This window comes from Triturus cristatus, chromosome 7 (genome assembly GCF_964204655.1).
Source record: "Triturus cristatus chromosome 7, aTriCri1.1, whole genome shotgun sequence".
Lineage (NCBI taxonomy): Eukaryota > Metazoa > Chordata > Amphibia > Caudata > Salamandridae > Triturus > Triturus cristatus.
The window spans coordinates 1,190,046,209-1,190,059,632 of NC_140590.1; the positions used below are offsets into that span (position 1 = coordinate 1,190,046,209).

Below are 13,424 nucleotides of genomic sequence, written 5' to 3' on the forward strand. Positions count from 1 at the left end.
AACAGTATTTTAAATTGACTTATATGCTGTGTGTTACAGGATGGATACCCAATCAATGTCCAGTGCATTGATAAAGTGAGTGGAAAATTGTCTGAAGTTTGGTGAGGAATATATCCTGGAAAATGCTAATAAAAGATGCTGTTGAGGGAATTATTATATGAGATCTATTCTGTGTTTCTGTTTGATGACAACAAAGAAGTACTGAAATCAAAGCACTGCAAGTCATTTTTTCTCAGCACTTACAGTATAGTGTGTGAAGCATATTCAATTTAGGAAAAATATGAGCAGATGAAGAGTAGTCTGAATTGGGTAATGAGACATTGTCTCATCTCAACCATTGTACTCAGCCAAGCCAACCACAAGCCACTTCCAATACCAGGAGAGCAGCATCAGCTGGTCTGGGAATAGTAGACATGCCACAGCACAACCTCTTTTGCAGCACCTGCCAGCCACAGATTTGTGGTTGCTTGTTCTCCTTGCTCAGGAGATCCCTGCTAGGGAAGTGACTAGCTCTTGTCTCAGACCTTTCCTAAGGTGAGGGAGTAACAAATGCACTCAGCCAGTGACCTCTATGTTGAGCTTCCTCTGCTCCAATGCTTAAACTCATCGATGCTGTATATATATCTTAGTTTTCAAGTTACTCACACTCATAGGGTGAACATGACGGGATTTTGATTCATCTTGTTTCCAGCGCTAGTGTCACTGCAGGCATAAAAACAAGGTGCAAAATTGCACCAAAAGCAAACACTTTGATCACAACATTTTGTCTATCTCATACAAGGATCAATGCTCATTTGCATATTGCATCATTCACATTCAGCCTCATTTACATGCAAATCTGAAGACTGTGCACATCTGATGCTAATGGATAGGCAGTGGTTAGTATTCAAGCTTCAGGCAATATGTCTTAAGATAAATTCTTGATGATTTTTGACGCTTATTAAAAGAAGAGCCAGATCAGAGTAACTTCAATTGAAGTATGTCTACTATTTCATAGTATATTTAAAAGGGACTTAGATGATTTCTTATACGTTGTTAGCAGTTGTGAAACTGCTTGCTGTCATTTCTCTGATTTTCTGTTTACTTTAAGGAAATTACCAGCTATATTTTTGAATTTATGAAAACCATGGGGATGGCAGCCAGGCTAAATCTTGTTGCCTATTTACCATATATGTCACGTCCTTGGTACATTGTGATCTGCACGACGTGCCCTTGTGTCCTTCAGGGGGTCATAACCTCAATATTTTTGTTGACTAGAGTGGGAGTGTGGCATCAGTGTAGCAATAACTTCTGCTCAGGCTAAATCGTGGAAGACTCAGAAGTAGACAAGCAGGCAGATGGCCATTTACCTGACCTCCACAGCACTGTAAACTGTCATAAGAATTCCATATGCATGAGCAGTGACCATTCAATAAAAGTGCACTTCAGCTCTGTCCTGGACGCCTTAATGTAAGGTTCATCCGGAGATCTGTTTGGCTTCCCAATACTTCTTCTTCTCTAAATACTATGCCTTTCCATCTGCACCCCACACATTAAGACTCAGTAGAAATGCTGCCCGGTTTCAGACATTCTATTCTCAATTAATCGCATATCGTTAGACTCAGTAGAATCACCACTTGCTCTCTTTCATTTTTTACTGTATTCCAGCTCCAATTAATGCAACCAAAATTTTAACTTTGCTTATTTTTATATTCATGATTCCTAATGCCACCAAAACGCTTTTAGTTAGAGGTTTTCCTGCCCCTCCATGCCTATATTTTTTTGACCTGCTTGTAAAATCCCTCCTTTATATGCTATTCACGAAGAACTTCTTGATTCTCTTTTGGACTATCATTCGTCACTCTCCTCCTGGACGTTTGCCAGTTTTCTGCATTGGTCTCTCCTTCCATTGTGCTTTGGATACTGCTCTGAGGTGAATATCTGTTCCTTTGAATTTTGCATTAAAAATGCTGTAGAACATAACAATACAGAAATTCTGAATCCTTTCTCATTTAGGACTTCTACTTACCTCGTAAAATCTTCCACCTCTTTGATATTTGAAGCCTGGTATTGCTGCATCCTAGCTCCATATTCTAAACTGTATATATTGCGAATCCGATACCCACCTTATCAAGTAGCTTTATGCCATTGATGCCCTCACAGTCTTAGCTTTTTCCACACCTTTTTGTTGGTCAATGACTTGTCCGTCTCCCGAGTCCTTTGATGATTGGCCTGATATTTACTTATGTAAGGTTCTGAGTCTTTACAGAAGTTAGTCGCTGACCGGCTATACCAAATCTTATGAATGAAATAAAGGGGAGCTCATTTTGAAAGTTGGAGAAAATACTACACATCTTGAGTCTCATGCCTAATAGAGATGGAAACTGTTGTCTGAATAGTCACTGACATCAAGAATTTTGTGGTAAATGCCAAAAATATGTTTGAAATACTAACAGACAATTAAAACAAAATTAAGCAATTTTTGGAGAAAGGGAAGAAGAGAAGTTTTAAACTTACAAAATACAGCTTATGTAGCGTTAATGCACAGGGTCAATAAGCAAATGTCACAAAATGGAGGACGATCGTCTGAATTGTTGCAAAATGTTCAGTTTTGTGAAAAAGTGCCCTATATTTTGGATGCAACTCAGAAAGAAGAGTTGAAAAAAAGACTTTATTATGATTGACACAGTACGTTTCAGACACACTAAACATATGTTCTGTAGTATTTTGATTCATCTCTGCATTAACAGTGTTTTAAATTGACTTATATGCTGTGTGTTACAGGATGGATACCCAATCAATGTCCAGTGCATTGATAAAGTGAGTGGAAAATTGTCTGAAGTTTGGTGAGGAATATATCCTGGAAAATGCTAATAAAAGATGCTGTTGAGGGAATTATTATATGAGATCTATTCTGTGTTTCTGTTTGATGACAACAAAGAAGTACTGAAATCAAAGCACTGCAAGTAATTTTTTCTTAGCACTTACAGTATAGTGTGTGATGCATATTCAATTTAGGAAAAATATGAGCAGATGAAGAGTAGTCTGAATTGGGTAATGAGACATTGTCTCATCTCAACCATTGTACTCAGCCAAGCCAACCACAAGCCACTTCCAATACCAGGAGAGCAGCATCAGCTGGTCTGGAAATAGTAGACATGCCACCGCACAACCTCTTTTGCAGCACCTGCCAGCCACAGGTTTCTGGTTGCTTGTTCTCCTTGCTCAGGAGATCCCTGCTAGGGAGGTGACTAGCTCTTGTCTCAGACCTTTCCTAAGGTGAGGGAGTAACAAATGCACTCAGCCAGTGACCTCTATGTTGAGCTTCCTCCGCTCCGATGCTCAAACTCATCAATGCAGTATATATATCTTAGTTTTCAAGTTACTCACACTCATAGGGTGAACATGACGGGATTTTGATTCATCTTGTTTGCAGCACTAGTGTCACTGCAGGCATAAAAACAAGATGCAAAATTGCACCAAAAGCAAACACTTTGATCACAACATTTTGTCAATCTCATACAAGGATCAATGCTCATTTGCATATTGCATCATTCACGTACAGCCTCATTTACATGCAAATCTGAAGACTGTGCACATTTGATGCTAATGAATAGGCAGTGGTTAGTATTCAAGCTTCAGGCAATATCTCTTAAGATAAATTCTTAATGATTTTTGACGCTTATTAAAAGAAGAGCCAGATCAGAGTAACTTCAATTGAAGTATGTCTACTATTTGATAGTATATTTAAAAGGGACGTAGATGATTTCTTAAAATTTGTTAGCAGTTGTGAAACTGCTTGCTGTCATTTCTCTGATTTTCTGTTTACTTTAAGGAAATTACCAGCTATATTTTTAAATTTATGAAAACCATGGGGATGGCAGCCAGGCTAAATCTTGTTGCCTATTTACCATATATGTCACGTCCTTGGTACATTGTGATCTGCACCACGTGCCCTTGTGTTCTTCAGGGTCTCATAACCTCAGTATTTTTGTTGACAAGAGTGGGAGTGTGGCATCAGTGTAGCAATAACTTCTGCTCAGGCTAAATCGTGGAAGACTCAGAAGTAGACAAGCAGGCAGATGGCCATTTACCTGATCTCCACAGCACTGTAAACTGTCATAAGAATTCCACATGCATGAGCAGTGACCATTCAATAAAAGTGCACTTCAGCTCTGTCCTGGACGCCTTAATGTAAGGTTCATCCGGAGATCTGTTTGGCTTCCCAATACTTCTTCTTCTCTAAATACTATGCCTTTCCATCTGCACACCACACATTAAGACTCAGTAAAAATGCTGCCCGGTTTCAGACATTCTATTCTCAATTAATCGCATATCGTTAGACTCAGTAGAATCACCACTTGCTCTCTTTCATTTTTTACTGTATTCCAGCTCCAATTAATGTAACCAAAATTTTAACTTTGCTTATATTTATATTCATGATTCCTAATGCCACCAAAACGCTTTTAGTTAGAGGTTTTCCTGCCCCTCCATGCCTATATTTTTTTGACCTGCTTGTAAAATCCCTCCTTTACATGCTATTCACGAAGAACTTCTTGATTCTCTTTTGGACTATCATTCGTCACTCTCCTCCTGGACGTTTGCCAGTTTTCTGCATTGGTCTCTCCTTCCATTGTACTTTGGACACTGCTCTGAGGTGAATATCTGTTCCTTTGAATTTTGCATTAAAAATGCTGTAGAACATAACAATACAGAAATTCTGAATCCTTTCTCATTTAGGACTTCTACTTACCTCGTAAAATCTTCCACCTCTTTGATATTTGAAGCCTGGTATTGCTGCATCCTAACTCCATATTCTAAACTGTATATATTGCGAATCCGATACCCACCTTATCAAGTTGCTTTATGCCATTGATGCCCTCACAGTCTTAGCTTTTTTCACACCTTGTTGTTGGTCAATGACTTGTCGGTCTCCCGAGTCCTTTGATGATTGGCCTGATATTTACTTATGTAAGGTTCTGAGTCTTTACAGAAGTTAGTCGCTGACCGGCTATACCAAACCTTATGAATGAAATAAAGGGGAGCTCATTTTGAAAGTTGGAGAAAATACTACACATCTTGAGTCTCATGCCTAATAGAGATGGAAACTGTTGTCTGAATAGTCACTGACATCAAGAATTTTGTGGTAAATGCCAAAAATATGTTTGAAATACTAACAGACAATTAAAACAAAATTAAGCAATTTTTGGAGAAAGGGAAGAAGAGAAGTTTTAAACTTACAAAATACAGCTTATGTACCGTTAATGCACAGGGTCAATAAGCAAATGTCACAAAATGGAGGACGATCGTCTGAATTGTTGCAAAATGTTCAGTTTTGTGAAAAAGTGCGCTATATTTTGGATGCAACTCAGAAAGAAGAGTTGAAAAAAAGACTTTATTATGATTGACAGTACGTTTCAGACACACTAAACATATGTTCTGTAGTATTTTGATTCATCTCTGCATTAACAGTATTTTAAATTGACTTATATGCTGTGTGTTACAGGATGGATACCCAATCAATGTCCAGTGCATTGATAAAGTGAGTGGAAAATTGTCTGAAGTTTGGTGAGGAATATATCCTGGAAAATGCTAATAAAAGATGCTGTTGAGGGAATTATTATATGAGATCTATTCTGTGTTTCTGTTTGATGACAACAAAGAAGTACTGAAATCAAAGCACTGCTAGTAATTTTTTCTTAGCACTTACAGTATAGTGTGTGATGCATATTCAATTTAGGAAAAATATGAGCAGATGAAGAGTAGTCTGAATTGGGTAATGAGACATTGTCTCATCTCAACCATTGTACTCAGCCAAGCCAACCACAAGCCACTTCCAATACCAGGAGAGCAGCATCAGCTGGTCTGGAAATAGTAGACATGCCACCGCACAACCTCTTTTGCAGCACCTGCCAGCCACAGGTTTCTGGTTGCTTGTTCTCCTTGCTCAGGAGATCCCTGCTAGGGAGGTGACTAGCTCTTGTCTCAGACCTTTCCTAAGGTGAGGGAGTAACAAATGCACTCAGCCAGTGACCTCTATGTTGAGCTTCCTCTGCTCCGATGCTCAAACTCATCAATGCAGTATATATATCTTAGTTTTCAAGTTACTCACACTCATAGGGTGAACATGACGGGATTTTGATTCATCTTGTTTGCAGCACTAGTGTCACTGCAGGCATAAAAACAAGATGCAAAATTGCACCAAAAGCAAACACTTTGATCACAACATTTTGTCAATCTCATACAAGGATCAATGCTCATTTGCATATTGCATCATTCACGTACAGCCTCATTTACATGCAAATCTGAAGACTGTGCACATTTGATGCTAATGAATAGGCAGTGGTTAGTATTCAAGCTTCAGGCAATATCTCTTAAGATAAATTCTTAATGATTTTTGACGCTTATTAAAAGAAGAGCCAGATCAGAGTAACTTCAATTGAAGTATGTCTACTATTTGATAGTATATTTAAAAGGGACTTAGATGATTTCTTAAAATTTGTTAGCAGTTGTGAAACTGCTTGCTGTCATTTCTCTGATTTTCTGTTTACTTTAAGGAAATTACCAGCTATATTTTTAAATTTATGAAAACCATGGGGATGGCAGCCAGGCTAAATCTTGTTGCCTATTTACCATATATGTCACGTCCTTGGTACATTGTGATCTGCACCACGTGCCCTTGTGTTCTTCAGGGTCTCATAACCTCAGTATTTTTGTTGACAAGAGTGGGAGTGTGGCATCAGTGTAGCAATAACTTCTGCTCAGGCTAAATCGTGGAAGACTCAGAAGTAGACAAGCAGGCAGATGGCCATTTACCTGACCTCCACAGCACTGTAAACTGTCATAAGAATTCCACATGCATGAGCAGTGACCATTCAATAAAAGTGCACTTCAGCTCTGTCCTGGACGCCTTAATGTAAGGTTCATCCGGAGATCTGTTTGGCTTCCCAATACTTCTTCTTCTCTAAATACTATGCCTTTCCATCTGCACACCACACATTAAGACTCAGTTAAAATGCTGCCCGGTTTCAGACATTCTATTCTCAATTAATCGCATATCGTTAGACTCAGTAGAATCACCACTTGCTCTCTTTCATTTTTTACTGTATTCCAGCTCCAATTAATGTAACCAAAATTTTAACTTTGCTTATATTTATATTCATGATTCCTAATGCCACCAAAACGCTTTTAGTTAGAGGTTTTCCTGCCCCTCCATGCCTATATTTTTTTGACCTGCTTGTAAAATCCCTCCTTTACATGCTATTCACGAAGAACTTCTTGATTCTCTTTTGGACTATCATTCGTCACTCTCCTCCTGGACGTTTGCCAGTTTTCTGCATTGGTCTCTCCTTCCATTGTACTTTGGACACTGCTCTGAGGTGAATATCTGTTCCTTTGAATCTTGCATTAAAAATGCTGTAGAACATAACAATACAGAAATTCTGAATCCTTTCTCATTTAGGACTTCTACTTACCTCGTAAAATCTTCCACCTCTTTGATATTTGAAGCCTGGTATTGCTGCATCCTAACTCCATATTCTAAACTGTATATATTGCGAATCCGATACCCACCTTATCAAGTTGCTTTATGCCATTGATGCCCTCACAGTCTTAGCTTTTTTCACACCTTGTTGTTGGTCAATGACTTGTCGGTCTCCCGAGTCCTTTGATGATTGGCCTGATATTTACTTATGTAAGGTTCTGAGTCTTTACAGAAGTTAGTCGCTGACCGGCTATACCAAACCTTATGAATGAAATAAAGGGGAGCTCATTTTGAAAGTTGGAGAAAATACTACACATCTTGAGTCTCATGCCTAATAGAGATGGAAACTGTTGTCTGAATAGTCACTGACATCAAGAATTTTGTGGTAAATGCCAAAAATATGTTTGAAATACTAACAGACAATTAAAACAAAATTAAGCAATTTTTGGAGAAAGGGAAGAAGAGAAGTTTTAAACTTACAAAATACAGCTTATGTACCGTTAATGCACAGGGTCAATAAGCAAATGTCACAAAATGGAGGACGATCGTCTGAATTGTTGCAAAATGTTCAGTTTTGTGAAAAAGTGCGCTATATTTTGGATGCAACTCAGAAAGAAGAGTTGAAAAAAAGACTTTATTATGATTGACACAGTACGTTTCAGACACACTAAACATATGTTCTGTAGTATTTTGATTCATCTCTGCATTAACAGTATTTTAAATTGACTTATATGCTGTGTGTTACAGGATGGATACCCAATCAATGTCCAGTGCATTGATAAAGTGAGTGGAAAATTGTCTGAAGTTTGGTGAGGAATATATCCTGGAAAATGCTAATAAAAGATGCTGTTGAGGGAATTATTATATGAGATCTATTCTGTGTTTCTGTTTGATGACAACAAAGAAGTACTGAAATCAAAGCACTGCTAGTAATTTTTTCTTAGCACTTACAGTATAGTGTGTGATGCATATTCAATTTAGGAAAAATATGAGCAGATGAAGAGTAGTCTGAATTGGGTAATGAGACATTTTCTCATCTCAACCATTGTACTCAGCCAAGCCAACCACAAGCCACTTCCAATACCAGGAGAGCAGCATCAGCTGGTCTGGAAATAGTAGACATGCCACAGCACAACCTCTTTTGCAGCACCTGCCAGCCACAGGTTTCTGGTTGCTTGTTCTCCTTGCTCAGGAGATCCCTGCTAGGGAGGTGACTAGCTCTTGTCTCAGACCTTTCCTAAGGTGAGGGAGTAACAAATGCACTCAGCCAGTGACCTCTATGTTGAGCTTCCTCTGCTCCAATGCTCAAACTCATCAATGCAGTATATATATCTTAGTTTTCAAGTTACTCACACTCATAGGGTGAACATGACGGGATTTTGATTCATCTTGTTTGCAGCACTAGTGTCACTGCAGGCATGAAAACAAGATGTAAAATTGCACCAAAAGCAAACACTTTGATCACAACATTTTGTCTCTCTCATACAAGGATCAATGCTCATTTGCATATTGCATCATTCACATTCAGCCTCATTTACATGCAAATCTGAAGAATGTGCACATTTGATGCTAATGAATAGGCAGTGGTTAGTATTCAAGCTTCAGGCAATATCCCTTAAGATAAATTCTTGATGATTTTTGACGCTTATTAAAAGAAGAGCCAGATCAGAGTAACTTCAATTGAAGTATGTCTACTATTTGATAGTATATTTAAAAGGGACTTAGATGATTTCTTAAAATTTGTTAGCAGTTGTGAAACTGCTTGCTATCATTTCTCTGATTTTCTGTTTACTTTAAGGAAATTACCAGCTATATTTTTGAATTTATGAAAACCATGGGGATGGCAGCCAGGCTAAATCTTGTTGCCTATTTACCATATATGTCACGTCCTTGGTACATTGTGATCTGCACCACGTGCCCTTGTGTTCTTCAGGGGGTCATAACCTCAGTATTTTTATTGACTAGAGTGGGAGTGTGGCATCAGTGTAGCAATAACTTCTGCTCAGGCTAAATCGTGGAAGACTCAGAAGTAGACAAGCAGGCAGATGTCCATTTACCTGACCTGCACAGCACTGTAAACTGTCATAAGAATTCCACATGCATGAGCAGTGACCATTCAATAAAAGTGCACTTCAGCTCTGTCCTGGACGCCTTAATGTAAGGTTCATCCGGAGATCTGTTTGGCTTCCCAATACTTCTTCTTCTCTAAATACTATGCCTTTCCATCTGCACCCCACACATTAAGACTCAGTAGAAATGCTGCCCGGTTTCAGACATTCTATTCTCAATTAATCGCATATCGTTAGACTCAGTAGAATCACCACTTGCTCTCTTTCATTTTTTACTGTATTCCAGCTCCAATTAATGCAACCAAAATTTTAACTTTGCTTATTTTTATATTCATGATTCCTAATGCCACCAAAACGCTTTTAGTTAGAGGTTTTCCTGCCCCTCCATGCCTATATTTTTTTGACCTGCTTGTAAAATCCCTCCTTTATATGCTATTCACGAAGAACTTCTTGATTCTCTTTTGGACTATCATTCGTCACTCTCCTCCTGGACGTTTGCCAGTTTTCTGTATTGGTCTCTCCTTCCATTGTGCTTTGGATACTGCTCTGAGGTGAATATCTGTTCCTTTGAATTTTGCATTAAAAATGCTGTAGAACATAACAATACAGAAATTCTGAATCCTTTCTCATTTAGGACTTCTACTTACCTCGTAAAATCTTCCACCTCTTTGATATTTGAAGCCTGGTATTGCTGCATCCTAACTCCATATTCTAAACTGTATATATTGCGAATCCGATACCCACCTTATCAAGTTGCTTTATGCCATTGATGCCCTCACAGTCTTAGCTTTTTTCACACCTTGTTGTTGGTCAATGACTTGTCGGTCTCCCGAGTCCTTTGATGATTGGCCTGATATTTACTTATGTAAGGTTCTGAGTCTTTACAGAAGTTAGTCGCTGACCGGCTATACCAAACCTTATGAATGAAATAAAGGGGAGCTCATTTTGAAAGTTGGAGAAAATACTACACATCTTGAGTCTCATGCCTAATAGAGATGGAAACTGTTGTCTGAATAGTCACTGACATCAAGAATTTTGTGGTAAATGCCAAAAATATGTTTGAAATACTAACAGACAATTAAAACAAAATTAAGCAATTTTTGGAGAAAGGGAAGAAGAGAAGTTTTAAACTTACAAAATACAGCTTATGTAGCGTTAATGCACAGGGTCAATAAGCAAATGTCACAAAATGGAGGACGATCGTCTGAATTGTTGCAAAATGTTCAGTTTTGTGAAAAAGTGCCCTATATTTTGGATGCAACTCAGAAAGAAGAGTTGAAAAAAAGACTTTATTATGATTGACACAGTACGTTTCAGACACACTAAACATATGTTCTGTAGTATTTTGATTCATCTCTGCATTAACAGTGTTTTAAATTGACTTATATGCTGTGTGTTACAGGATGGATACCCAATCAATGTCCAGTGCATTGATAAAGTGAGTGGAAAATTGTCTGAAGTTTGGTGAGGAATATATCCTGGAAAATGCTAATAAAAGATGCTGTTGAGGGAATTATTATATGAGATCTATTCTGTGTTTCTGTTTGATGACAACAAAGAAGTACTGAAATCAAAGCACTGCAAGTAATTTTTTCTTAGCACTTACAGTATAGTGTGTGATGCATATTCAATTTAGGAAAAATATGAGCAGATGAAGAGTAGTCTGAATTGGGTAATGAGACATTGTCTCATCTCAACCATTGTACTCAGCCAAGCCAACCACAAGCCACTTCCAATACCAGGAGAGCAGCATCAGCTGGTCTGGAAATAGTAGACATGCCACCGCACAACCTCTTTTGCAGCACCTGCCAGCCACAGGTTTCTGGTTGCTTGTTCTCCTTGCTCAGGAGATCCCTGCTAGGGAGGTGACTAGCTCTTGTCTCAGACCTTTCCTAAGGTGAGGGAGTAACAAATGCACTCAGCCAGTGACCTCTATGTTGAGCTTCGTCTGCTCCGATGCTCAAACTCATCAATGCAGTATATATATCTTAGTTTTCAAGTTACTCACACTCATAGGGTGAACATGACGGGATTTTGATTCATCTTGTTTGCAGCACTAGTGTCACTGCAGGCATAAAAACAAGATGCAAAATTGCACCAAAAGCAAACACTTTGATCACAACATTTTGTCAATCTCATACAAGGATCAATGCTCATTTGCATATTGCATCATTCACGTACAGCCTCATTTACATGCAAATCTGAAGACTGTGCACATTTGATGCTAATGGATAGGCAGTGGTTAGTATTCAAGCTTCAGGCAATATGTCTTAAGATAAATTCTTGATGATTTTTGACGCTTATTAAAAGAAGAGCCAGATCAGAGTAACTTCAATTGAAGTATGTCTACTATTTCATAGTATATTTAAAAGGGACTTAGATGATTTCTTAAACGTTGTTAGCAGTTGTGAAACTGCTTGCTGTCATTTCTCTGATTTTCTGTTTACTTTAAGGAAATTACCAGCTATATTTTTGAATTTATGAAAACCATGGGGATGGCAGCCAGGCTAAATCTTGTTGCCTATTTACCATATATGTCACGTCCTTGGTACATTGTGATCTGCACGACGTGCCCTTGTGTCCTTCAGGGGGTCATAACCTCAATATTTTTGTTGACTAGAGTGGGAGTGTGGCATCAGTGTAGCAATAACTTCTGCTCAGGCTAAATCGTGGAAGACTCAGAAGTAGACAAGCAGGCAGATGGCCATTTACCTGACCTCCACAGCACTGTAAACTGTCATAAGAATTCCATATGCATGAGCAGTGACCATTCAATAAAAGTGCACTTCAGCTCTGTCCTGGACGCCTTAATGTAAGGTTTATCCGGAGATCTGTTTGGCTTCCCAATACTTCTTCTTCTCTAAATACTATGCCTTTCCATCTGCACCCCACACATTAAGACTCAGTAGAAATGCTGCCCGGTTTCAGACATTCTATTCTCAATTAATCGCATATCGTTAGACTCAGTAGAATCACCACTTGCTCTCTTTCATTTTTTACTGTATTCCAGCTCCAATTAATGCAACCAAAATTTTAACTTTGCTTATTTTTATATTCATGATTCCTAATGCCACCAAAACGCTTTTAGTTAGAGGTTTTCCTGCCCCTCCATGCCTATATTTTTTTGACCTGCTTGTAAAATCCCTCCTTTATATGCTATTCACGAAGAACTTCTTGATTCTCTTTTGGACTATAATTCGTCACTCTCCTCCTGGACGTTTGCCAGTTTTCTGCATTGGTCTCCCCTTCCATTGTGCTTTGGATACTGCTCTGAGGTGAATATCTGTTCCTTTGAATTTTGCATTAAAAATGCTGTAGAACATAACAATACAGAAATTCTGAATCCTTTCTCATTTAGGACTTCTACTTACCTCGTAAAATCTTCCACCTCTTTGATATTTGAATCCAGGTATTGCTGCATCCTAGCTCCATATTCTAAACTGTATATATTGCGAATCGGATACCCACCTTATCAAGTTGCTTTATGCCATTGATGCCCTCACAGTCTTAGCTTTTTTCACACCTTGTTGTTGGTCAATGACTTGTCGGTCTCCCGAGTCCTTTGATGATTGGCCTGATATTTACTTATGTAAGGTTCTGAGTCTTTACAGAAGTTAGTCGCTGACCGGCTATACCAAACCTTATGAATGAAATAAAGGGGAGCTCATTTTGAAAGTTGGAGAAAATACTACACATCTTGAGTCTCATGCCTAATAGAGATGGAAACTGTTGTCTGAATAGTCACTGACATCAAGAATTTTGTGGTAAATGCCAAAAATATGTTTGAAATACTAACAGACAATTAAAACAAAATTAAGCAATTTTTGGAGGAAGGGAAGAAGAGAAGTTTTAAACTTACAAAATACAGCTTATGTAGCGTTAATGCACAGGGT

General features: G+C 38.4%; 5 non-coding genes across 5 annotated transcripts; all 5 read right to left on the minus strand.

Annotated features, from left to right (window-relative positions):
* Nucleotides 1-283: 283 nt before the first annotated feature.
* On the minus strand, nucleotides 284-590 carry LOC146811452 (Nuclear RNase P). Its single transcript, XR_014967228.1, has one exon.
* Nucleotides 591-3,007: 2,417 nt separating this feature from the next.
* Nucleotides 3,008-3,314, minus strand: LOC146811453 (Nuclear RNase P). Its single transcript, XR_014967212.1, has one exon.
* Nucleotides 3,315-5,729: 2,415 nt separating this feature from the next.
* Nucleotides 5,730-6,036, minus strand: LOC146811454 (Nuclear RNase P). The gene has a single exon (XR_014967201.1).
* A 2,417-nt stretch (nucleotides 6,037-8,453) lies between these two features.
* On the minus strand, nucleotides 8,454-8,760 carry LOC146811455 (Nuclear RNase P). Its single transcript, XR_014967223.1, has one exon.
* A 2,417-nt stretch (nucleotides 8,761-11,177) lies between these two features.
* On the minus strand, nucleotides 11,178-11,484 carry LOC146811456 (Nuclear RNase P). The gene has a single exon (XR_014967263.1).
* Between the last annotated feature and the right edge of the window lie 1,940 nt (nucleotides 11,485-13,424).